This window comes from Bufo gargarizans, chromosome 4, assembly GCF_014858855.1.
Source record: "Bufo gargarizans isolate SCDJY-AF-19 chromosome 4, ASM1485885v1, whole genome shotgun sequence".
Classification (NCBI taxonomy): Eukaryota; Metazoa; Chordata; class Amphibia; order Anura; family Bufonidae; genus Bufo; species Bufo gargarizans.
In genome coordinates, this window is record NC_058083.1 from 531,721,363 (window position 1) to 531,747,589 (window position 26,227).

The window sequence follows — 26,227 nt, forward strand, 5'->3', positions numbered from 1 at the left end:
CACAGGACACCCAATCATCTACAGCTTCCGCTCGGAACCTTGACGCACCATCCTCCTCCAGCTCAGCTTCGGCACCTCTCAAGTTACCACTCGCCCGCCTTCTGCCACCACCAACACTAGCACCACAGCTGCTTCACTTGATCTGTCAGAGGAGTTATTTGCACATCAGTTGGAAGAAATGAGTGATGCACAACCATTATTGCCAGAGGATGTAAATAACAGGGATATGTCTCAGTCAGGCAGCATTACACACATGGACGTACAGTGTGATGATGATGATGTACCCGCTGCTGCTTCCTTTGCTGAGTTGTCAGATACAGGGGACCTCCTGGCCCCCTCTCAACCACCCGCCACTTCGCCTTGAGCAGTTCCTGTTCATCTGCCCGCAGTCAGGTGTCTGTCAAGGACATGTTTGAGCATAAGAAGCCAATGTCACAGAGTCACCCTCTTGCCCGGCATCTGACAGCTGGCTTGTCGGAACTCTTAGCGTGCCAGCTTTTAACATACAAGCTGGTGGAGTCTGAGGCCTTCAAAAAATTTGTAGCTATTGGGACACCGCAGTGGAAGGTACCCAGCCGAAATTTCTTTTCATAAAAGGCAATCCCCAACCTGTACTCTATTGTGGAAAAGGAAGTCATGGCATGTCTGGCACACCGTGTTGGGGCAAGGGTCCATCTGACCACTGATACCTGGTCTGCAAAGCACGGTCAGGGCAGGTATATCACCTACACTGTACATTGGGTAAACCTGCTGACGGCTGCCAAGCATGGAATGCGTGGCTCTGCAGAGGAGTTGGTGACTCCGCCATGACTTGCAGGCAGGCCTGCTGCCACCTCTACTCCTCCTACTCCATCGGCTGAGTCCTCTTCTGCTGCTGCGTCTTGCTCCACATCAACTGCACCCCCCTAGCTACCCAGGGGCTATTCCACATCCCGGATATGACAGTGTCACACCATCTTGGGGTTGACTTGCCTGAAAGCAGAGTGTCACACCGGACCAGCACTCCGCCCTGAACACACAGGTGGATTAGTGGCTGACTCCGCACCAACTGGAGATTGGCAAAGTGGTGTGTGACAACGGAAGCAAATTTGTTGGCGGCATTGAATTTGGGCAAGTTGACACATGTGCCGTGCATGGCACATGTGTGTAATCTGATCATACAACGCTTTGTGCATAAGTACCCAGGCTTACAGTTCGTCCTGAAGCAGGCCAGGAAGATGTGTGGCCATTTCAGGCATTCCTACACGACCATGGTGCACTTTTCAGATATTCAGCGGCGAAACAACATGCCAGTGAGGCGCTTGATTAGCGACAGCCCGACATGTTAGAATTCAACACTCCTAATGTTCGACCGCCTGCTCCTACTGGAAAAAGCAGTCAATGAGTATTTGTATGACCGGGGTGCTAGGACAGCCTCTGCGGAGCTGGGATTTTTTTTGCCACGTTACTGGACACTCATGCGCAATGCCTGTAGGCTCATGCGTCCTTTTGAGGAGGTGACAAACCTAGTCAGTCGCACTGAAGGTACCATCATCCGGAGCATACCCTGCGAAGAGTGCAGAATCAAGCCGTATATGAGCGTGAAGAGGAAGAGTTGTCGTCCCCATCACCAGCAGAAACAGCCTTATCAGCATCGCTTGCTGGACCTGCGGCAACGCTGGAAGAGGAGTCTGAGGAAGAGGAGTCAGAGGAGGAATGTGGCTTTGAGCAGGAGGAAGACCAACCACAGCAGGCATCCCAGGGTGCTCGTTGTCACCTATCTGGTACCCGTGGTGTTGTATGTGGCTGGGGGGAAGAACAGACCTTCAGTGAGATTAGTGAGGACGAGGAACAGGACATGAGGAGCTTGGCATCCAACCTTGTGCAAATGGGGTCTTTCATGCTGTCGTGCCTGTTGAGGGACCCTCGTTTAAAACGGCTGAAGGAGAACAACCTGTACTGGGTGGCCACGCTACTAGAGCCCCGGTATAAGCAGAAAATGGCTGAAATGTTACCAAATTACCGGAAGTCGTAAAGGATGCAGCAGTTCCAAAACAAGTTAAAAAGTATGCTTTACACAGCGTATAAGGGTGATGTCACAGCACAACAGGAATCTAACAGGGGAAGAGGTAAAAGTAATCCTCCTCCTACCATGATCACGCCGGAAAGGACAGGACGCTTTACAGACGTGTCGTTGATGGAGGACATGCAGAGCTTTTTAAGTCCTATGCATCGCCACAGCCCTTCGGGGTCCACCCTCAGAGAACGACTCAACCAACAGGTAGCAGGCTACCTCACCTTAACTGCAGATATCGACACTCTGAGGAGCGATGAACCCCTTGACTACTGGGTGTGCAGGCTTGATCTGTGGCCTGAGCTATCCCAATTTGCGATAGAACTTCTGGCCTGCCCCGCTTCAAGTGTCCTGTCAGAAAGGACCTTCAGCGCAGCAGTAGGTATTGTCACTGAAAAGAGAAGGCACCTAGGTCAAAAAAGTCTATATTACCTCACCTTTATTAAGATGAATGAGGCATGGATCCCGAAGGGACTGACAGTGGGGGATGCATTTGACTAAAAAAGGCCTGATGAGCTGCCTTGGGATAAAAATGGTCCACAAACTGCTGTATTTAATCTCTGCATGCCGGATGACTTGAGTGACTTCTCCGCCACCAACTAGGGTTCAAGCCGTAAAGTTTTAGTGCACTTTCTGCCTGGAAAACATACATTTTTCCGGCCGCTGCTACAATACCTAATTTTTCAGGCATGTGTACATGCCTAATTTTCTGGTGCTGCACTGTGGCTGCAAAAACAAAAAAAAAAGGCACATACATGTGTCAATTCCCCTTCGTGATCGTTACCTTGTTGTGGTAAAGGGGCTTGCGTATCACAATGAAGCGATCACCTCTATGAGTGTGTTGGCAATGTTGGCACACCCCAGATGATAAGGTCATTGCTTCATTGTGAACAGACCAAAAGCGATCGGCTTGATTATTTTGCATAGAAAAAACATTAATTTTCTTTGTGATCATCTAAGGTGATCATTAAAGCCTACTAGGCCAACAATGGGCCCACACTGCAGAATCATTGTTTTCTGGGTCACTTAACTGTCACTGAACTACCTCAGCACGACCATAGGCTTTGAAAAACCGCCATCGCCTGCAATCTCCCAAACATGCGCACGAGCACAGTCATCACTACACCAAGATTAACGCATAGAGGAATAAAATTTATGTCATGAGTCTGTCAATTATTGACAACTCTTTGCGGTTGTCTAAAATCTATTTGATACACGTCCACTGATAGGGGACATAACAGGGATTAAACTGATAAGAATAGTACTACTTAACACACCACTCATATAGGGTGGCACAGTACATTGCACGGCGCATGCGCAGTGCCCCAAGTTGGAAGTAAGAGGACCGACCAACCATCTTTTTCCATCTCCCGGTTCCTAAAATCTATTCCATACACCGGCCCCTGATAGGGGACAAAACAGAGATTAAACTGGTAAGAACAGATTTTTTTTTTAATAAAAAATAAATAAAGGAGGACAGCCTCTGCGGAGCTGGGTATTTTTTGGCCGCGTTACTGAACGCTCATGCACAATGGCTATAGGCTCATGTGTCCTTTTGAGGTGACAAACCTGGCCAGTCAAACCCAAGGCAACATCATCGACCTCATCCCATATGCGTTTTTTCTGAAACGTGCACTGCGAAGAGTGCTGGATCAGGCCGTAGATGAGCATGAAAAGGAAGAGTTGTGGTCACCATCACCACCAGAAGCAGCCTTGTCGTGGTTGATTGCTGGCAAAGCAGAGAGAGGAGTCTGAAGAAGAAGAGTCAGAGGAGAAAGGTGGCTTTGAGGAGGTGGAAGACCAACCACAGCAGGCGTCCCAGGGGGCTTGTTGTCACCTTTCGGGGACCCTTGGTGTTGTACGTGGCTGGGTGGAGAAAGACCTTCAATGACGTCAGTGAGGACAAGAAACGGGACATGGCTAGCTTGGTATCCAACCTTGTGCAAATGGGGAGTTTGTGCAAATGGTCTGTTTGCGGTTATTTTGCAGTGCGTTAAACGGGGAGTTTGGTCTGTCACTGTAAAGTGGGGGTAACCCTTACAATACCTGATCGATACAACATCATACCTGATGTTTTAAAGCACGTTATTCCAAACAATTTAGGAATGTTAGGTGATTTATGCCCTTTATGGATTAAAACCCGACTCTGCGTCAACTACGTAATTTTCCATGGAAGTTTTGCCATGGATCCCCCTCCGGCATGCCACAGTCCAGGTGTTAGTCCCCTTGAAACAACTTTTCCATCACTATTGTGGCCAGAAGGAGTACCTGTGGGTTTTAAAATTTGCCTGCCTATTGAAGTCTATGGCGGTTCGCCCGTTCGCGAACATTTGCAGAAATTCGCGTTCGCCTTTCGCAAACGGAAAATTTTATGTTCGAGACATCACTAAGCATAAACGAAAGCAAATGCTGCACTACCCAAAAGCACTATAGCGAAAGTATATAATTGGTATATCACACCCCTGCTTCAATAAGTTTTTTTGGGGGGGGCAACTGGTATATCACACCAGTAGAAATGATTTATTCCAATTGAGGTTGTCACTTTGTGAGCTGAGGTAACGCAGCTAAACCGCAAACAAATGCTGCACTTCCCAAATGCACTTGATACAAAGTATATAATTGGTATATCGCACCCCTGCTTCAATCAGTTATTTTGGGGGGCAACTGGTATATCACACCATTAGAAATTGTTTGTTCCAATAGCCTTTGTCACTCTGTGAGCTGAGGTAAAGCAGCAAAACCGTAAATAAATGCTGCACTAACCAAATGCACTATATAGTTATTTATTATATAATTGGTATATCACACCCCTGCTTCAGTTTTTTTGGGGGGCAACTGGTATATCACACCAGTAGAAATTATTTGTTCCAAAAGCGTTTGTCACTGTGTGTAGCTGTGGTAACGCAGTAAAACCGCAAACAAATGCTGCACTACGCAAATGCACAATATAGAAAGTATATAATTCGTATATAACACCCCTGCTTCAATCAGTTTTTTGGGGAGGCAACTGGAATTTCAAACCAGTAGAAATTATTTGTTCTGATTCATTTGGCACTCTGTGTAGCTTAGGTAACGCTGCAAAACCGCAAACAAATGATGCACTACCCAAATGCACTATATAGAAAGTATAAAATTGGTATATCACACCTATTTTTAAGGGGGGCAAGTGGTATATCACACAATTAGGAGTTCTTTGTTCCAAAAGCATGTCACTCTGTATAGCTGCAGTTATGCAGAATAACCACAAGCAAATGCTGCACTACCCAAATGCACTATATATAAATATATTATTGGTATATAACACCACTGCTTCAATCAGCTTTTTTGGGGGGGGCAACTGGAATATCTGAGGCGAATGGTGAGGTCAGAGGGGTAGTTACTAAACCGAGGGTGTTCTTGGTACTCACAGTTTTTTATATACCCTGGGCAGGCGTACAACAGTGATGGAGAGACTGGCACATGGATCCTCTGGGGCACTCTCTGTATATAAGGACCAGGCCAGGTGGTAGATGAGGTGCCCTGGGTGTTGCAGGTTTAGTGTGCCGGCGGCAAGATCCCTTTAAGCTTGTGACGCCAGTGCCGTTAACGGTGGCACACCGATTTATTGTAGGAATAATTGAGGAACACAAGTTGCAGTGAACTAGAACTTCCTTTTACTCAAACAGTTCAACTATTTACAGTCTTTGGTTAGTTCCACATGTGAAAGGTTGTTACAGGCAGGCTTTACATAAAAAGGCAGGCAAAGGCCTTGCAAGATACTCAGAGGGAATAACACTTACAGATCAGGCTGCACTTTTCCTCAGTTACAGGCAGGCTTTCTCCAAGGCCCGTATGCCCTATTGCTGGCTTTATCCTTTTGTAGGGAAGCCTTCCTCTGGTATATGTCTCCTTGCTGTGGAATATCCTTATGCCCTTCAGCTCTCTGTTTGGCTGGAAATAAACTTGGCTCTGCACTGTACTTTTAAGGGAACTTGGTTTCTCCTGTTCGCAAGCTAGGATCCTGGGCTATCTAGCTGCATGTCAGAAGCTGCTCCTCAGCTCTCCTCTGGCTAAAGTCCACACTGACTTCTGACTACACACACCTCCCTGAACAGGACCTAACTATATATACTAAGGGGTTCCCTAGCTCCCTCTACTGTCTAGGAGGAGGAACTACCCCTAACAGGCCTGGTACAGGTGAAAACAGGAAAGATACACATAAAAACATCATATAAAATACAATGATCCTGTCACACAGAAGGTGGGGAACAACGTGGCCCAATTGACTCTTGTGTAGTGCCCACATTTACCTAGTGGGACACTACATATCACACCAGTAAAAACATTTGTTTTAATAGAGTTTGTTACTCTGTGAGCTGAAGTATTGCAGCATAATCACAAATAAATGCTGCACTACCCAAATGCACTATATACTTCAATCAGTTTTTGAGGGAATCAACGGGTATATTACCCCATTAGAAATTATTTGATCTAATAGCTCTTGTCACTCTGTGTAGCTGAGGTAAAGCAGAAAAACCGCAAACAAATGATGCCCTACAAAAATGCACTATATAATTAGTATATCACACCCCTGCTTCAATCATTTTTTTCTGGGGCAACTGGTATATCACAACAGTAGAAATTATTTGTTCCAAAAGCATTTGTCACTCTATGTAGCTGCAGTAACATAGCATAACCGTAAACAAATGCTGCAAATCACAAATGCACTATATAGAAAGTATATAATTCATATATCACACCCCTGCTTCAATCAGTATTTTTGTGGGGCAACTGGTATATCAACAGTATAAATTATTTGTTCCAATAGAATTTCTCATTCTGTGTAGCTAAGGTAACGCAGAAAAACAGCAAACAAATGCTGCACTACTCAAATGCACTATATAGAAAATATATATTATTTTAATATAACACCTTTGCTTCAATCAGTTTTTTGGGGGGCAACTGGCATTTTACACCAGTAGAATTTTTTTGTTCCAATAGCATTTGTCACTCTGTGAACTTAGGTAACACAGCAAAACCGCAAATAAATGCTGCACTACCCAAATGCACTATATTGTTATTATACAATTGGTATATAACACCACTGCTTCAATCATTTTATTTTTTTTTTTTTGGGGGGGGGGGGGGGGGAGGACTGGTATTTCACACCAGTAGAAATGATTTGTTCCAATAGCGTTTGTCACTGTGTAGCTGCAGTAACGCAGCAAAAACGCTAATAAATGCTGCACTACCCAATTGCACCATATAGAAACTATATTTTTTGTATATAACACCTTTGCTTCAATCAGGTTTTTTTGGGGGGGAGGCAACTGGTTTATCACACCAGTAGAAATTATTATCTGATATTATATTATATCAGTGTAGCTGAAGTAACACAGAAAAACAGCAAACACATGATGCACTACCCAAATGCACTACATAGAAAGTATATAATTGGTATAACACCTCTGCTTCAGACAGTTTTTTGGGAGGCAACTGGTATATCACACTAGTATTTATTTGTTCCAAAAGCAATTGTCACTCTGTGTAGCTGCAGTTACGCAGCATAACCGCAAGCAAATGCTAATACTACCCCCACATGCACTATATATAGTTAGTATATAATTGTTATATAACACCAGTAGAAATTATTTGTTCCAGTAACGTTTGTCACTCTGTGTAGCTGCAGTTACGCAGCATAACCGCAAGCATATGCTGCACTACCCAAATGCACTATATAGAAACTGTTATATCACACCAGAAAATATTTGTTCCAATAGCGTTTGTCACTCTGTGTAACTGAGGTAATGCAGCAAAACTGCAAAAAATTATGCACTACCCAAATCCACTATATAGAAAGTATGCTTCTATCAGTTTTTGGGGGGGCAACTGGTATATCACACCAGTAGAAATTATTTGTTCCAATAGCGTGTCACTCAGCAAAACCGCAAACATATGCTGCACTACCCAAATGCACTATATTAAAAGTATATAATTAGTATATCACACCCTTGCTTCAATTAGTTTTTCTAGAGGGGCTATTGGTATATCACACCAGTTGAAATTATTTGTTCCAATATAAAGGGAGTGCAGAATTATTAGGCAAATGAGTATTTTGACCACATCATCCTCTTTATGCATGTTGTCATACTCCAAGCTGTATAGGCTCGAAAGCCTACTACCAATTAAGCATATTAGGTGATGTGCATCTCTGTAATGAGAAGGGGTGTGGTCTAATGACATCAACACCCTATATCAGGTGTGCATAATTATTAGGCAACTTCCTTTCCTTTGGCAAAATGGGTCAAAAGAAGGACTTGACAGGCTCAGAAAAGTCAAAAATAGTGAGATATCTTGCAGAGGGATGCAGCACTCTTAAAATTGCAAAGCTTCTGAAGCGTGATCATCGAACAATCAAGCGTTTCATTCAAAATAGTCAACAGGGTCGCAAGAAGCGTGTGGAAAAACCAAGGCGCAAAATAACTGCCCATGAACTGAGAAAAGTCAAGCGTGCAGCTGCCAAGATGCCACTTGCCACCAGTTTGGCCATATTTCAGAGCTGCAACATCACTGGCGTGCCCAAAAGCACAAGGTGTGCAATACTCAGAGACATGGCCAAGGTAAGAAAGGCTGAAAGACGACCACCACTGAACAAGACACACAAGCTGAAACGTCAAGACTGTGCCAAGAAATATCTCAAGACTGATTTTTCTAAGGTTTTATGGACTGATGAAATGAGAGTGAGTCTTGATGGGCCAGATGGATGGGCCCGTGGCTGGATTGGTAAAGGGCAGAGAGCTCCAGTCCGACTCAGACGCCAGCAAGGTGGAGGTGGAGTACTGGTTTGGGCTGGTATCATCAAAGATGAGCTTGTGGGGCCTTTTCGGGTTGAGGATGGAGTCAAGCTCAACTCCCAGTCCTACTGCCAGTTTCTTGAAGACTTCTTCAAGCAGTGGTACAGGAAGAAGTCTGCATCCTTCAAGAAAAACATGATTTTCATGCAGGACAATGCTCCATCACACGCGTCCAAGTACTCCACAGCGTGGCTGGCAAGAAAGGGTATAAAAGAAGAAAATCTAATGACATGGCCTCCTTGTTCACCTGATCTGAACCCCATTGAGAACCTGTGGTCCATCATCAAATGTGAGATTTACAATGAGGTAAAACAGTACACCTCTCTGAACAGTGTCTGGGAGGCTGTGGTTGCTGCTGCACGCAATGTTGATGGTGAACAGATCAAAACACTGACAGAATCCATGGATGGCAGGCATTTGAGTGTCCTTGCAAAGAAAGGTGGCTATATTGGTTTCACTGGTAAAAATAAATAATTGAAATGGGTATATATTTGTTTTTTGTTAAGTTGCCTAATAATTATGCACAGTGATAGTCACCTGCACACACAGATATCCCCCTAAAATAGCTAAAACTAAAAACAAACTAAAAACTACTTCCAAAAATATTCAGCTTTGATATTAATGAGTGTTTTGGGTTCATTGAGAACATGGTTGTTGTTCAATAATAAAATTAATCCTCAAAAATACAACTTGCCTAATAATTCTGCACTCCCTGTAGTTTGTCACTCTGTATAGCTGAGGTAACACAGCAAAACCACAAATAAATGCTGCACTACCATTATGCACTATATAGTTATTATATAATTAGTATATCACACCCCTGCTTCAATCAGTCTTTTAGGGGGGCAACTGGAATATCACACCATTAGAAATTATTTGTTCCAAAAGCATTTGTCACTCTGTATAGCTGCAGTTACGCAGCATAACCACAAGCATATGCTGCACTACCCAAATGCACTATATATAAAGTATATAATTGGTATATCACACCCTTGCTTCAATCATTTTTTTCGGGGGGCAACTGTTATATCACACCAGTAGAAATTATTTGTTCCAATAGCGTTTGTCACTCTGTGAACTGAGGTAATGCAGCAAAACTGCAAATAAATGCTGGAATACCCAAATGCACTATATTGAAAGCATATAATTGGTATATCACACCCCTGCTTCAATCATTTTTTTTTTTTTTGGGGGGGGGGGGCAACTGGAATATCAGAACCAGTAGAAATTATTTGTTCGAAAAGCATTTGTCACTCTGTGTAGCTGCAGTTACCCAGCATAACCGCTAGCAAATGCTGCACTAACCAAATACACTATATAGAAAGTATATAATTGGTATATAACACCACTGCTTCAGTTTTCTGGGGGGGGCAACTGGTATATCAAACCAGTAGAAATTATTTGTTCCAATAGAGTTTCTCACTCTGTTTAGCTAAGGTAACGCAGAAAAACAGCAAACATATGGTGCACTACTCAAATGCACTATATAGAAAATATATTATTTTAATATAACACCTTTGCTTCAATCAGTTTTTGTGGAGGCAACTGGTATATCACACCATTAGAAAATATTTGTTCCAAAAGCCTTTGTCAATCTGTGTGCTGAGGTAACGCAGCAAAAACACAAACATATGCTGCACTACCCAAATGCACTATATAGAAAGTATATATTTAGTATATCACACCCATGCTTTAATCAGTTTTTTTGGGGGGGCAACTGATATATCACACCAGTAGAAATTATGTGTTCCAATAGCATTTGTCACTCTGTGTAGCTGAGGTAAAGCAGCAAAAACGCAAACAAATGCTGCACTACCCAAATGCACTGTATAGAAAGTATATAATTGGCATATATAACACCCCTGCCTCATTCATTTTTTTGTGGGGGCAACTGGTATATCACATCAGTAGAAATTATTTGTTCCCAAAGCATTTTTTACTCTGTGTAGCTGCAGTAACGCAGCATAACTGCAAGCAAATGCTGCACTACCCAAATACACTATATAGAAAGTATATAATTGGCATATATCACCACTGCGTCAATTTTTTGGGGGGAAACTGGTATATTACACCAGTAGAAATTATTTGTTTCAAAAGCGTTTGTCACTCTGTGTAGCTGCGGTAACGCAGCAAAACAGCAAACATATGCTGCACTACCCAAATGCACTATATAGAAAAGTATATATTTGGTATATCACACCCATGCTTCAATCAGTTTTTTGGGGGGGCAACTGGTATATCACACCAGTAGAAATTATTTGTTCCAATATTGTTTGTCACTCTGTGTAGCTGAGGTAAAGCAGCAAAACAACAAACAAATGATGGCCCACCCAAATGCGCTATATATAAAGAATATTATTGGTATATCACACCCAGTGGTGTATCTTGGTTTTGTGCTGCCCTAGGCGAGACTAAACTCGGGCACCCCCCCTAATATAAATTTGACCCACCCCTTCCTGTCACGGCCAAACCCCTTCCTCTGTAAACCCCACCCTTCCTCTTTAGGCTCCACCCTTTCCTGTTTTGCATAACCATATTAAGAAATTTATCACGATAACGATATATATATCGCAATAAATACCCGTTTAAAAGAAAAAACACAAGGGGACGTTATACTGTATGGGGGCATCCTCAACGAGACGTTATACTGTATGGGGCAGCCTCAACGAGACGTTATACTGTATGGGGGCAGGGGCAGCCACAAGGAGACATTATACATACTGTATGGGGGCAGACATAAGGAGACGTTATACTGTATGGGGGGCGGGGACCGGGGCAGCCACAAGGAGACACTAAACTGTATGGGGGCTGCCACAAGCAAATAGTGCACTCTGCACTGTGTCATAAATAAATGTGGTATGTGTGTCAGACTGTCTATGGTGGCCCTGGCCTCTCCTTGAGGCTGCCCCATACAGTCTGTATGGGGCAGCCTCAAGGAGAGGTCAGGGCCACCATAGACAGTCTGACACACATACCACATTTATTTATGAGTCTCACTCTCACTGTGCACGTGCACTATTTGCTTTTTAACTCTCTCGTCTCACTCACATTTGTTCCTCTGCCTGGACCTGGTCCTGTAGTGTTGGAGCCATGAGTAACGCCATGAAGTGTGGTGTTGAAGCCATGAGGGACGCCTGAGGAAGTCAAGTGCAGGTGGAGCGCATCTGCGTTCCAAAAACGAGCTGTAGAGGTCGGCACTTCCGGTGCCGGACCTTCGTGGAACGCATTTGCGTTCCAAAGCGGCACTTCCGGTTAGACTACATCCGGATACTGGTTCCAGTCATATGTGGAACGCAGTGTAAGAGCCAGGAAACAGAGCCGAGGGGAGAGACGCACCTCTCACGTCACTACTAGAAGTGACGTGGGTAGCAAGGCCGGGTAGGTGAAAATTCCGGAAACACAGGGAGGAGGAAGTAAGTAGTAAGTCACTCCTTCACTATGCGGCGCCGGCGAGGCTGCCGCTCGCAGCGGCATAGTGAAGGATCGGCAAGCATCGGACAAAGCAAGGGGAAAAACTAACTAGGCAAACAAGGCATTTTGCCGCCCCATTGGCAAGTGCCGCCCCAGGCAAATGCCTTGTTTGCCTCGGGATAGATACGCCCCTGATCACACCCCTGCTTCAATCATTTTTTTTCAGGGGGCAACTGGTTTATCACATCAGTAGAAATTATTTGTTCTAAAAACATTTGTCACTCTGTGTAGCTGCAGTAACGCAGCATAACCGCAGGCAAATGCTGCACTACCCAAATGCACTATATAGAAAGTATATAATTAGTATATCACACCCCTTCAGTTTTTCTAGAGGGGCTACTGGTATATCACACCAGTAGAAATTATTTGTTCCAATATCGTTTGTCACTCTGTATAGCTGAGGTAACACAGCAAAACCACAAATAAATGCTGCACTACCCATATGCACTATATAGTTATTATATAATTAGTATATCACACCCCTGCTTCAATCAGTATTTTAGGGGGGCAACTGGAATATCACACCATTAGAAATTATTTGTTCCAAAAGCATTTGTCACTCTGTATAGCTGCAGTTACGCAGCATAGCCGCAAGCATATGCTGCACTACCCAAATGCACTATATAGAAAGTATATAATTGGTATATCACACCCTTGCTTCAATCATTTTTTTCGGGGGCAACTGTTACATCACACCAGTGGAAATTATTTGTTCCAATAGCGTTTGTCACTCTGTGAACTGAGGTAATGCAGCAAAACCGCAAATACCCAAATGCACTATATGAAAAGTATATAATTAGTATATCACATCCCTGCTTCAATCAGTTTTTTGGGAGGGCAACTGGGATATCACACCAGAAGAAATTATTTGTTCCAATATCGTTTGTCGCTCTGTGTAGCTGCGGTAATGCAGCAAAACCACAAACAAATGTTGCACTACCTAAATGCACTTTATAGAAAGTATATTATTGGTATTTTACACCTATGCTTCATTCAGGTTTTTTTTTTTTTTTTGGGGGGGGGGGGGGGCAACTACACCCTACACACCAGTAGAAATTATTTGGTTCAATGGCGTTTGTCACTCTATTTAGCTGCAGTATCGCAGCAGAAACGCACACAATTAATGCACAATACAATTGCACTATAATATACTTTGTATGATAGAAAGGATATTACTCCCCTCAGAAAGTCACACCTATCGATAGCACATCTATACCAGTCCTTAAAAGAACTTTTGTGGTACTATTAGCTAGCATTTGGTGTCCCTAATAGTTTATCCCTGCCCAACACAGCAACCTCTCCCTACACTGACAAAAGACTGAATGAAAAATTGTGGCCAAATTGGGTTTATTTATAAGGTAGGGGGTATGTCCATTAAATTTCTTCACAATGTAAAATAATATGGCGCCTGCGGACATCACCATATGTTCACCCATTTGGCAAACAGTGAACGAGCAAAGTTCACCGCGAAACGTCCACCGGGTGAACTGCAAGGCCATCTCAAGTGTGATATACCTATAATATAATTTCTATTTAGTGCATTTGTATTGTGCAGCATTTTTGTGCGGTTCTACTAAGATACCGTTGCTATACAGAGAGACAAACGCTACTGGAACAAATAATTGCAACTGGTGTGATATACCAGTTGCCCCCCCACAAAAACGGATTGAGGCAGGTGTGTGATATACCTATAACATAATTTATATATGGTGCATATGCAGCATTTGTGTGCGGATCTGCTGAGATACAGCAACTATACAGAGAGACAAACGCTACTGGAACACCTAATTTCAACTTGTGCGATATACCCATTGCCCCCCCCAAAAAAAACTGATTGAGGCAGAGGTGTGATATACCTATAATTGTCTCGGAAGGTATATCAGCAGCAAAATAACCAAACACAGGGAAAACAAACAGAACAATAGACTAGGCCCAAAAGCTAGGGAGAGAGGGTTACCTCCTAGCGATCCCTGAAGCTTTCCCTATACTGCTGTGCACATGTGCATACCCTTATGGTGGATATGCACATGCCCTCGTGCCTACGTCTATATTCCTATCTTGAGCTGAGCTGGAGCAGACCATACACAACACATCCAAAGCCCACAGGAATGAACTATAACCCACACAGGCCACTTGGAGAAGGAGGAATAAATAGCCTCGCTAACAATGAACCCAGTACACCTGAGGGAAGGTGGATCCAGCTCAACTCAAACCAAAACTAAGAGACAAGTCAAACATGTGCAGCCAGCCTGGCAGATCACTGCACATTCACAGGGCAAGGAGCGACAATAATATAATTTATATATAGTAAATGTGCGCTGAGAGACCGCAACTATACAGAGAAACAAGCGCTACTGGAACAACTCATTTCAACTGTTGTGATATACCAGTTGCCCCCAGAAAAAAATGCATTGAGGCAGGGTTGTGATATTCCTATAATATGATTTAAATACAGTGCATGTGCAGCAATTGTATGCGGTTCTGCTGAGATACTGCAGCTGTACAGAGGGACAAACGCTACTGGAACAACTAATTTCAACTAGTGTGATATACCATTTACCCCCAGAAAGAAATGATTGAGGCAGGTGTGTGATATACCTATAATATCATTTCTATATAGTGCATTTGTATTGTCCCGCAGCCATACAGAGGGGAAAACACTATTGGAACAACTAATTGCAACTGTTGTGATATACTGTACCAGTTACCCCCCCAAAAAAACTGATTGAGGCAAGGGTGTGATATACTTATAATATACTGTAATTTATATATAGTGCATGTGCAACATTTGTGTGCAATTCTGCTGAGATATAGCAGCTATACAGAGCGACAAACGCTACTGGAGCAACTATTTGCAACTGATGAGAAATACCATTTACCCCCCCCAAAAAATCTGATTAAGACAGGGTTGTGATATAGCTATAATATAATTTATATATAGTTCATGTGCCTGCATTTGTGTGCAATTCTGCTGAGATACAGCAGCTGTACAGAGCGACAACGCTACTGAAACAACTAATTGCAACTGTTGTGCTATACCATTTACCCCTCAAAAAAATCTGATTGAGGCAGGGTTGTGCTATACTTATAATATATTGTATAATTTATGTATAGTTCATGTGCAGAATTTGTGTGCAATTCTGCTGAGATACAGCTGCTATACAGAGGGACAAATGCTACGGGAACAACTAATTTCAATTGGTGTGAAATACCAGTTGCCCCCCAAAAAAACTGATTGAGGCATGGGTGTAATATACCTATAATATAATTTCTATTGTGCAGCATTTGTGTGTGGTTCTGCTGAGATCTTGCAGCTATACAGAGGGACAAACTAATTGCAACTGGTGTGATATACTAGTTGCCCCTCAAAAAAACTGATTGACGCACACGTTGCGATATACCTATAATATAATTTCTATGTGCCACATTTGTGTGCGGTTCTGCTGACATAGCGCAGCTATCCAGAGGGACAAACGCTACTGGAACTACTAATTTCAACTGGTGTGATATACCAGTTGCCCCCCCCCAAAAAATGATTGAGGCAGGGGTGTGATATACCGATAATATAATTTATATATAGTGTATGTGCAGAATTTGTGTGCGGTTTTGCTGAGATACCGCAGCTGTACAAAAGGACAAACGCTACTGGAACAACAAATTTCAACTGGTGTGATATACCAGTTGCCCTAAAAAAAATCTGATTGAGGCAGGGGTGTGATATACCTATAATATAATTTATATATAGTGCATTTGTATTGTGCAACATTTGGGTGCGGATCTGCTGAGATACTGCAGCTCTACTGCAGCTATACAGAGGGATAAACGCTATTGGAACAAATAATTGCAACTGTTGTGATATACCAGTTGCCCCCCAAAGAAACTGATTGAGGCAGGGGTGTGATATGAAATATATATTTCATGTGCAGCATTTGTGTGCAGTTCTGCTAAGATACCACAGCTATACAGAGGGCCAAACACTATTGGAACAACTAATTGCAACTGTTGTGATATATAAGTTGCCCCCTCATCCTCTGTATCAGCACCCTCCTCACTCTCTGTTGTCTGCACCGCCAAAGACACCACCACCGCCACCATAGCCCCTCCACTTGAGTCAGAGGAATTATTTTCCCATCAATTTCCAGACCTTACCGATGCGCAGCCATTCTTGACATCGGATGAGGAAGCGGAGGTAGCAACGGCCGCCACCCAGCGGTCTGATGACAGTACCCAGATCAGCCCAAGAATGGTGGCCCCCTCTGTTTCTGCCTACTCTAAGATCTCTAATGTCTCTAATGTCAGTATTGGTGATGGTGACGATGACGTGTTGATGGACTTCATGGGTGCCCACAGGAAAGGAAGAGGAGGGGAGTTCAGAGGGAGACATGGAACAGTAGATAGAGGAGGAGAAGCAGACAGAACTCGCAGTGTACAGGAGGCAAAGCATACTGCAAATGTATCTGGAGCGAGTGATCCACCATGCACGGTCACATCTAGCGCTCCCAGGATAAGGGGACATGGCTCCGCAGTGTGGTCTTTTTTTTAACGTGTCAGCTGCTGACAATACTGTTGCCATCTGCAGCCTGTGCTGTCAACACATAAGTCGCGGTAAGCCCAACACTCACCTAGGGACGACCACCTTAAGAAGACACCTGGCCATCCATCACCGAGCCCAGTGGGAGCAACACCATCAGAACCCACAAAGCCACACTCCCGGCACGCCACGTCTTGCCTCTTCTCCTCTCTCCTCCGATTTTTCCTCCTTCCACCGAGTCGTTGTCGCGTTCATCTGGCAAAAGGCAGGCTTCCATGGCACAAAATGTTCGAATGTAAAAAGTTGATGACGCTGGATAACCCTCTTGCCCAACGGCTGACCGCCAGGCTTGTTGGAGCTGCTAGCCTGCCAACTACTGCCGTATAAACTGGTGGACTCGGAGGGCTTTAGAAAATTTGTGGCCATTAGCACACCGTAATGGATGGTCCCCAGAAGGAAATATTTCTTCCAGAAGGGCATCCCAGAGCTATATGGCCATGTTCAGCGGCAAGTTAATATATCTCTGGCACACAGTGTCGGTGCCAAGATTCATCTGACCAAAGACTAGAGATGTCGCAAACAGAAAACTTTCCGATCGTGAACGGCGAACGCAAATTCTTTCAAATGTTCGCGAACGGGCGAACCACCATTGACTTCAATAGGCAGGTGAATTTTAAAACCCACAGGAACTCTTTCTGGCCACAATGGTGATGGAAAGGTTGTTTGAAGGGGACTAACACCTGGACTGTGGCATGCCGGAGGGGGATCCATGGCAAAAGTCCCATGGAAAATTACGTAGTTGACGCAGAGTCGGGTTTTAATCCATAAAGGGCATAAATCACCTAACATTCCTAAATTGTTTGGAATAACGTGCTTTAAAACATCAGGTATGATGTTGTATCGATCAGGTAGTGTAACGGTTATGCCCGCTTCACAGTGACAGACCAAACTCTGACAGACCAAACTCCCTGTTTAACGCACCGCAAACAGTCCATTTGCACAACCGCAAACTCCCCATTTGCACAAGGTTGGATACCAAGCTAGCCATGTCCCGTTCCTTGTCGTCACTGATGTCATTGAAGGTCTCTTCCTCCACCCAGCCACGTACAACACCAAGGGTCCCCGAAAGGTGATAACAAGCCCACTGGGACGCCTGCTGTGTTTGGTCTTCCACCTCCTCAAAGCCACCTTCCTCCTCTGACTCCTCTTCTTCAGACTCCTCTCTCTGCGTTGCCTCTCTCTGCGTTATTATAAGGTGTGTTAAGTAGTACTATTCCTATCAGTTTAATCCCTGTTACGTCCCCTATGAAGAGACGTGTATATGGCATCGATTTTAGGAACCGGGAGATGGAAAAAGATGCTTGATCGGTCCTCCTACTTCAAATTTGCGGCACTGCGCGTGCAATCGAATGTGCCACCAGATAGGAGCGGTGTGTTAAGTAGTAGTATTCTTATCAGTTTAATCCCTGTTATGTCCCCTATCAGGGGACGTGTATATGGCATAGATTTTTGGAATCGGGAGATGAAAAAAGATGCTTGGTCGGTCCTCCTACTTCCAATTTGGGGCACTGCGTGTGCGCCATGTAATGTACTGTGCAACTCATGACATAAATTGTATTCCTCTATACGTTAATCTTGGTGTAGTGATGACTGTGCTCGTGCGCACGTTTGGGAGATTGCAGGCGATAGGCTTTGAAAAAAACCTATGGTCGTGCTGAGGTAGTTCAGTGACAGTTAAGTGACCCAGAAAACAATGATTCTGCAGTGTGGGCCCATTGTTGGCCTAGTAGGCTTTAATGATCACCTTAGATGATCATAAATAAAATGAATGTTTTTTCCTATGCAAAATTATCCAGCCGATCGCTTTTGGTCTGTTCACAATGAAGCAACGACCTTATCATCTGGGGTGTGCCAACATTGCCATTGCCAACACACTCATAGGAGGTGGTTTCTTCTTTGTGATACGCAAGCCCCTTCACCACAACAAGGTAACGATCACAAAGGGGAATTGACACATGTATGTGCCCTTTTTTTGTTTGGTTTTTGAAGCCACAGTGCAGCACCAGAGGTCAGAAAAATTAGGCATGTACACATTCCTGAAAAATTAGGTATTGTAGCAGCCGCTGCTGTAGCAGTGGCCAGAAAAATTGTTGTTTCCCAGACAGAAAGTGCCCTAAAACATTGCGGCTTGAACCCTAGTTGGTGGCGGATAAGTCACCCAAGGAAGGCATCCGGCATTCAGAGATAAAATACAGCAGCGTGTGGACCATTTTTAGCCCAAGGCAGCTCATCTCAGTCGTCAGGCCTTTTTTAGTCGAATGTATCTCCCACTGTCAGTCCCTTCGGAATCCATCCCTCATTCATCTTAATAAAGGTGAGGTAATATAGACTTTTTTTACTTAGACGACTTCTCTTCTCAGTGACAATACCTCCTGCTGCACTGAAGGTCCTTTCTGACAGGACACTTGAAGCGGGGCAGGCCAGAAGTTCTATTGCAAATTGGGATAGCTCAGGCCACAGGTCAAGCACACCCAGTAGTCAAGGGGTTCATCGCTCCTCAGAGAGTGTCGATATCTGCAGTTAAGGCGAGGTAGTCTGCTACCTGTCGGTCAAGTCGTTCTCTGAGGGTGGACCCCAAAGGGCTGTGGCGATATGTAGGACTTAAAAAGCTCTGCATGTCCTCCATCAACAACACGTCTGTAAAGTGTCCTGTCCTTGCCGGCGTGGTCGTGGTAAGAGGATTACTTTCACCTCTTCCCCTGTTAGATTCCTGTTGTACTGTAACAGTACCCTTATGCGCTGTGTAAAGCTTACTTTTTAATTTATTTTGGAACTGCTGCATCATTCCAGGCACTTTCTGCTTATACCGGGGGTCTAGTAGCGTGGCCACCCAGTACAGGTCGTTCTCCTTCAGCCTTTTTATACGAGGGTCCCTCAACAGGCACGACAGCATGAAAGACCCCATTTGCACAAGGTTGGATGCCGAGCTCCTCATATCCCGTTCCTCGTCCTCACTGATCTCACTGAAGGTCTGTTCCTCCCCCCAGCCACGTACAACACCATGGGTACCAGGTGAAAATGAGCACCCTGGGATGCCTGCTGTGGTTGGTCTTCTTCCTCCTCAAAGCCACATTCCTCCTCTGACTCCTCTTCCAGCGTTGCTGATAAGGCTGTTTCTGGTGGTGATCATCATGACTACAACTCTTCCTCTTCATGCTCATCTATGGCCTGATCCAGCACTCTTCGCAGGGCACGCCCCAGGAAGAAAACAAATGGGATGATGTCGCTGATTCGGTGCGACTGACTAGGTTTGTCACCTCCTCAAAAGGACACATGAGCCTACAGGCATTGCGCATGAGCATCCACTAACGTGGCAAAAAAATTCCCAGATCCGCAGAGGCTGTCCTAGCACCCCGGTCATACAAATACTCGTTGACTGATTTTTCTTGTTGGAGCAGGCGGTCGAACATTAGGAGTGTTGAATTCCAACGTGTCGGGCTGTCGCAAATCAAGTGCCTCACTGGCATGTTGTTTCGGCGCTGAATGTCTGAAAAGTGCACCATGGCCGTGTAGGAACGCCTGGAATGGCCACACACCTTCTTGGCCTGCTTCAGGACGTCCTGTAAGCCTGGGTACTTATGCACAAAGCGTTGTACGATCAGATTACACACATGTGCCATGCATGGCACATGTGTCAACTTGCCCAAATTCAATGCCACCAACAAATTGCTTCCGTTGCAACACACCACTTTGCCGATCTCCAGTTGGTGCGGAGTTAGCCACTGATCTACCTGTGTGTTCAGGGCGGACAGGAGTGCTGGTCCGGTGTGACTCTCTGCTTTCAGGCAAGTCAACCCCAAGACAGCGTGACACTGTCGTATCCGGGATGTGGAATAGCCCCTGGGGAGCTGGGGATGTGCCATTGATGTGGAGCAAGATGCAGCAGCAGAAGAAGACTCAGCCGAGGAGGTTATAGAAGAGGATGGAGTAGGAGGAGTAGAGGAGGTGGCAGCAGACCTGTCTGCAAGTTGTGGCGTTGTCACCAACTCCTCTGCAGAGCCACGCATTCCATGCTTGGCAGCCGTCAGCAGGTTTACCCAATGCGCAGTGTAGGTGATATACCTGCCCTGACTGTGCTTTGCAGACAGATGGACCCTTGCCCCAACACTGTGTGCTAGACATGCCATGACTTACTTTTGCACAATCGAGTACAGGTTCGGGATTGCCTTTTGTGCAAAGAAATTTCGGCCGGATACCTTCCACTGCGGTGTCCCAAAAGCGACAAATTTTTTGAAGGCCTCAGACTCCACCAGCTTGTATGGTAAAAGCTGGCTGGCTAAGAGTTCAGACAAGCCAGCTGTCAGACGCTGGGCAAGGGGGTGACTTTGTGACATTGGCTTCTTACGCTCAAACATGTCCTTGACAGACACCTGACTGTGGGCAGATGAACAGGAACTGCTCAAGGCGAGAGGCGGAGTGGCGGGTGGTTGAGAGGGGGCAAGGAGGACAGCAGTGGTTGACGTGGCTGAAGATGCTTAACCAGGAGGAGGATGGTGGCTTTGAGTTTGTGTGCTGCTTTTACTCATGTGTTAATCCCATGTGCCTTCGCAAAGCAGTTGTACCTAGGTGGGTGTTGGACTTCCCACGACTCCGTTTCTTTTGGCACAGGTTGCAAATGGCATCGCTGTTATCAGAGGCAGACACACAAAAAAAATGCCACACTGCTGAGCTTTGCAATGACGGCATTCTGGCGGTGGAAACAGCATGCGTTGATTGGCGTGCCGTCTGGCTGACCACGGGTGCTGATACTTGCTGTCTGACTGTGCCACTAGCTCCATGCGACGACCTCCCCCTGCTTCCAACTTGTCTCCTCCTCCTCTGTCTCCCCATCTGAACTTTCCCCCTGTTCTTCTTCTCTTCGAGCGAGCACCCACGTGACATCCACGGACACATCGTCTTCAACCGCTTCACTTGTATCTGACAACTCAGCAAAGGAAGCAGCAGCGATTACAACAACATCATCATCACACCGTATGTCCATCTGTGTGATGCTGCCTGACTGAGACATATCCCTGTTATCTAGATCCTCTTGCAATAATGGTTGTGCATCACTCATTTCTTGAGTGGATGTGTAAATAACTCCTCTGACAGATCAAGTGAAGCGCTGTGGTACTAGTGTTGGTGGTGGTGGCGGCAGGCGTGTGGTAACTTGAGAGGTGCCCGAAGCTGAGCTGGAGGAGGATGGTGCGTCAAGGTTCCGAGCGGAAGCTGTAGAAGATTGGGTGTCCTGTGTTAGCCAGTCAACTATGTCCTCAGAACTTTTCAAGTTCAGGGTATGTGGCCTCTAAACACTGGGCATTAGTCTAGGGCCAAAGGGAATTACAGCCCCACAACCACGACGGCCCCTGCGGGGTGGCCTGCCTCTGCCTGTCATTTTTTTTTTAGACTAGTTAAGTTGTACTATGCGTGCAAGCTACTGTGACACAAGATATGAGTTGCGCTGAAGTGACACTATGGACTTGCAGCTGGGCCTTAAACACACAAACACGTGTGTAACTGACTGCTATTTATTTGGTCAAAATTGTTGTTTTTCTTTAAATAGAATCCAATGTGACACCAGATATGAATGGCGCTGAAGTGATACTATGCACTATTTCACTGCTCCAGTGGCTGCTCATGCGTGATGCATGCAGACTTCTGCGGTCATTTGATGAGATCACCAAACTGGTCAGTCGCAGCCAGGGTGCAATCAGTGACATCGTACCTTACACCTTCTTTCTGAAGTGTGAATTGCGTTGTGTCATTGATAAAGCAGTCGAGGAGCAAGTCGCAATGCTGAATGAATTTCCAGGGGGGCTACTCCATCTGAGACAAGTCAGCAGGAGTCTAAAGAGGAGTCAGAGGAGGATGGTGCCTGGGTGGGGGAGGAGGAGGAGCAAGAAGAGTAGGATTTAAACTTTTCTGGGATCCCTGGTGTTGTCCGTGGCTGGGGGGGGAGTGGACAACATTCTCCTGGACGATGAGCAGGAGCCAGGCTGCTCCACCACTTCCAATTTAGTGCAAATGGGGGCCTTCATGCTCCAGTGTTTGAAGAGGGACCCACGTATAAAAAGCATAACTGGCAAGGACCAGTACTGGGTGGCAACGTACTTAGACCCCGGTACAAACACAAAATGGTGGCCATGTTACCAGCATCACAGAGGGCTGTCATAATGCAGCATTTCCAGGCCTTGCATTGAGAGATGCTGCATTATGCTGTTGCGGGTGCTGGCAGAGGAATTTCCACCCATAGAGAAACCAATCCTACAGCACATGCATGAAGTGGGCGGTTTGTAGTTGTGTTGTTCACTTTGGATATGAGATCATTCTTGTAGCCAACCCATCGACAGCCGCCCTCCTGATCCAGCCTCAGGGACTGCCTAGACCGACAGGTGTCTGACTACATCGGGTTAACAGCCAATGTGGAAGCTCTGAGAAGCGAGGAATCCCTTGACTACTGGGTGCGCCGGCTTGACCTGTGGCTAGCTCAATTTGCCATGGGGCTCTTGGCTTGCTGCTCGTCGAGTGTCCTGTCTGAAAGGACATTCAGCGCAGTAGGGTGGATAGTGACCGATAAGTGCACTCGCCTACTTCATGACAGTGTGGACTACCTCACATTTCTAAAAATGAATGAGGCATGGATCTCGGAGGAATTCAACACCTTTGACAACCACGTTTAATTGAATTTCCTCATGCAAGCCCACACATATCCGCCACCACCCAAAACAAATAATGGTCCCTGTCTTATGTAAATACAGCGGCATAAAATACCTTTTCTGTCCGGTGAATGACTAATGTTTGGGACCTCAGAGGAATTCAACACCTGTGACGACCACGTGTTATCGAATTTCAACTATTATCATTAGTTTTTTTTCAATAGGGTGGATTTCGTTAGCCATGTTTTTAATCCAATTTTATATTTTTGGTTCTTTTTAAACATATGTATTTTACATGTATTTGTACTGGCTTGCAGTCATTTTTATATCCATTGATCGTCTAATATACCTCTTGGGGTTTATTCAAGAGGGGGGGATTTCATTCATCATTTTTTTGTATTTGCACTGACCATCTAATATACCTCCAGTCAAATAATCACTTGTTCTTTTCTGTACATTGAATTAATAATTTTTGGAGCCTATACTCCACTGGCCTGCATTAAAATTGATATCCAATGACCGTCTAATATAACTCCAGCCACATATTCACTTGATGTTTTCTGTCTGGTGTATCCTTTTAAGACACATAAAAATAAATATTTTTTGTGGGAATTTTTGCCATTGACCCCCCTCTAGTTTGTTACTATCCATGTTGTGGGATGATTTGTGCACTTCTTGTAAGTATTTGGTGGCTGCAAATATGACCTGAGGGTTTTTCAGGTTCGTCTGCCATTAAAGTGAAAGGGGCCCAAAGCGAACTTGCGGTTCACGAACATTTGATCGCGTTCGTGAATCGTCCCGGCCGCTGTTCGTCCATCATTAGTGGTCATTTATCAGGCGGAATGTTCCCCCCAACAAATAGTGGAGAGACTTGAGTGCCCACTTGATAGCCAGGCACTCTTTCCACTATACTGTACCGGTTCTTGGCTGGGGTGAGCTTGCGGCTTAGGATGACAATAGGATGCTCCTCCCCATTGACTTCCTGAGACAGTACAGCACTGGGGCCTACTTTGGAGCCATCTGTCTGCACTATGAATTCCCGCTTGAAGTCACGCATCACCAAAAGCAGGGACCCACAAAGGGACAACTTCAAAGCGGACAAAGCCTCTTCCACCCGGTCATTCCAGTGAACCATCACTGATTTGCGTCCCTTCAATAACACTGTCAATGATGTGGCTATAATAGCAAAGTGGGGAATAAATCTCATGTAATAGCCTATCATTCCTAGGAATGACTTTACTTGTTTAGTGGTGACAGGTCGGGGATAATATCTTCAGTAGGATAAAGTTAGTTAGGGTCAAGGTGTAGCCAACCCTCCTGCCATCCCTAGAGAGAGAAAGAGACGCATGGTGGGAGGCCAAAGTCCAGAGCTAGAGTGCCCGCACTGCTATCCACAAAGAGGCCACATACTCCAGCCAGCTAGTTTCCCGCCAGTAGGCCCAAAGCCTGCAGCATCGTATCCAAGCCAACGCATCGCAAGTCAGCACAAAGAATCGCAAAACAGCGCAGAACATCAAAAGCAGCGTATCCAAGCCAGCATATCGCAAGTCATCGCAGAGCATTGCAAGTCATCACAGAGCATTGCATGAGCATCGCATCATCAAGAAAAGACATGTCTCTTTTAAGACAGACATTTGTGCCTGCTCTTCAGAATAAGGTCAGAGCTTTCCTTTTTACTTATCATTCCATATATGCTTTAGCATAAAGAGAATATTTTTTTTGCTCAGAAATAAGAGACTTGAAAGTAAAAACAAAATACAGTTTGTAGTATAAGGACTTTAAATTATTTAAAGTCATTTATTTCTGCATTTTATCAGTATTGCATGTAAAGTGAAAGTCTTTTATTTCTGCATTTGTCAGTATTGCATTCAAAGTTATAGGCATCATATTATTTGTATTGATTGTTATAGTATTTCAAGTAAAGTGTTTGAGCCTAGCATTACCATGCCACTGTTAGAGGATGCAAAGATAGATAGAGTAGAGTTTGAAGAGCAAGGGAACCTGTCCGAGGTAAAAGAGTGATGCGGCATTAGTCTTGCCTCAAACAAATATAGCCCAAGCAGATGAACTAAGACGTTCATCATGTGTCAGAAAACCGACCCCAAAGATGCTGGAAAATTTGGAGCAAGAAGCAGCGCTGAAAGGAAAAAAGTTTGCCCGAATGTATGATAAATGGAAATTATACATTAAAGACATTCGTAAAAATGTAAAGCAAGAAAGTATAAAAGGGAACTTGAGTGATATGGTAGAGACAGTAGAAGAATCTAAATCAGAGTTCATGGCAGCATATGTCAACCAGCGGTCATTTACAACACCTTCCCAGGATATTGTAAGGAACATGGACACATGTACTGCAGTCACTAAAGATTTAGTAAAGCTCATGAGAGAACTTTCATCTGCAGCTAACTATGATGAAGTTAAAGCAAGAAGTAGAACAAATGAGCTTTTTATGAGAGACTATACTAGGTCCTTAGGTGGAACCACAATCTCAAGTGTAACTTCCTTCGCTAGCAGAAGTGCCACTCATATATCAGAGTCCTCAAATACTTCAGCCAAATGAAAGGAATTAGCTGAACAACTTGCTGTCAAGAGAGCAGAAATTGAAATCAAAGCTGCCATCGAGGTGCTGTGCCAACTGATTGCT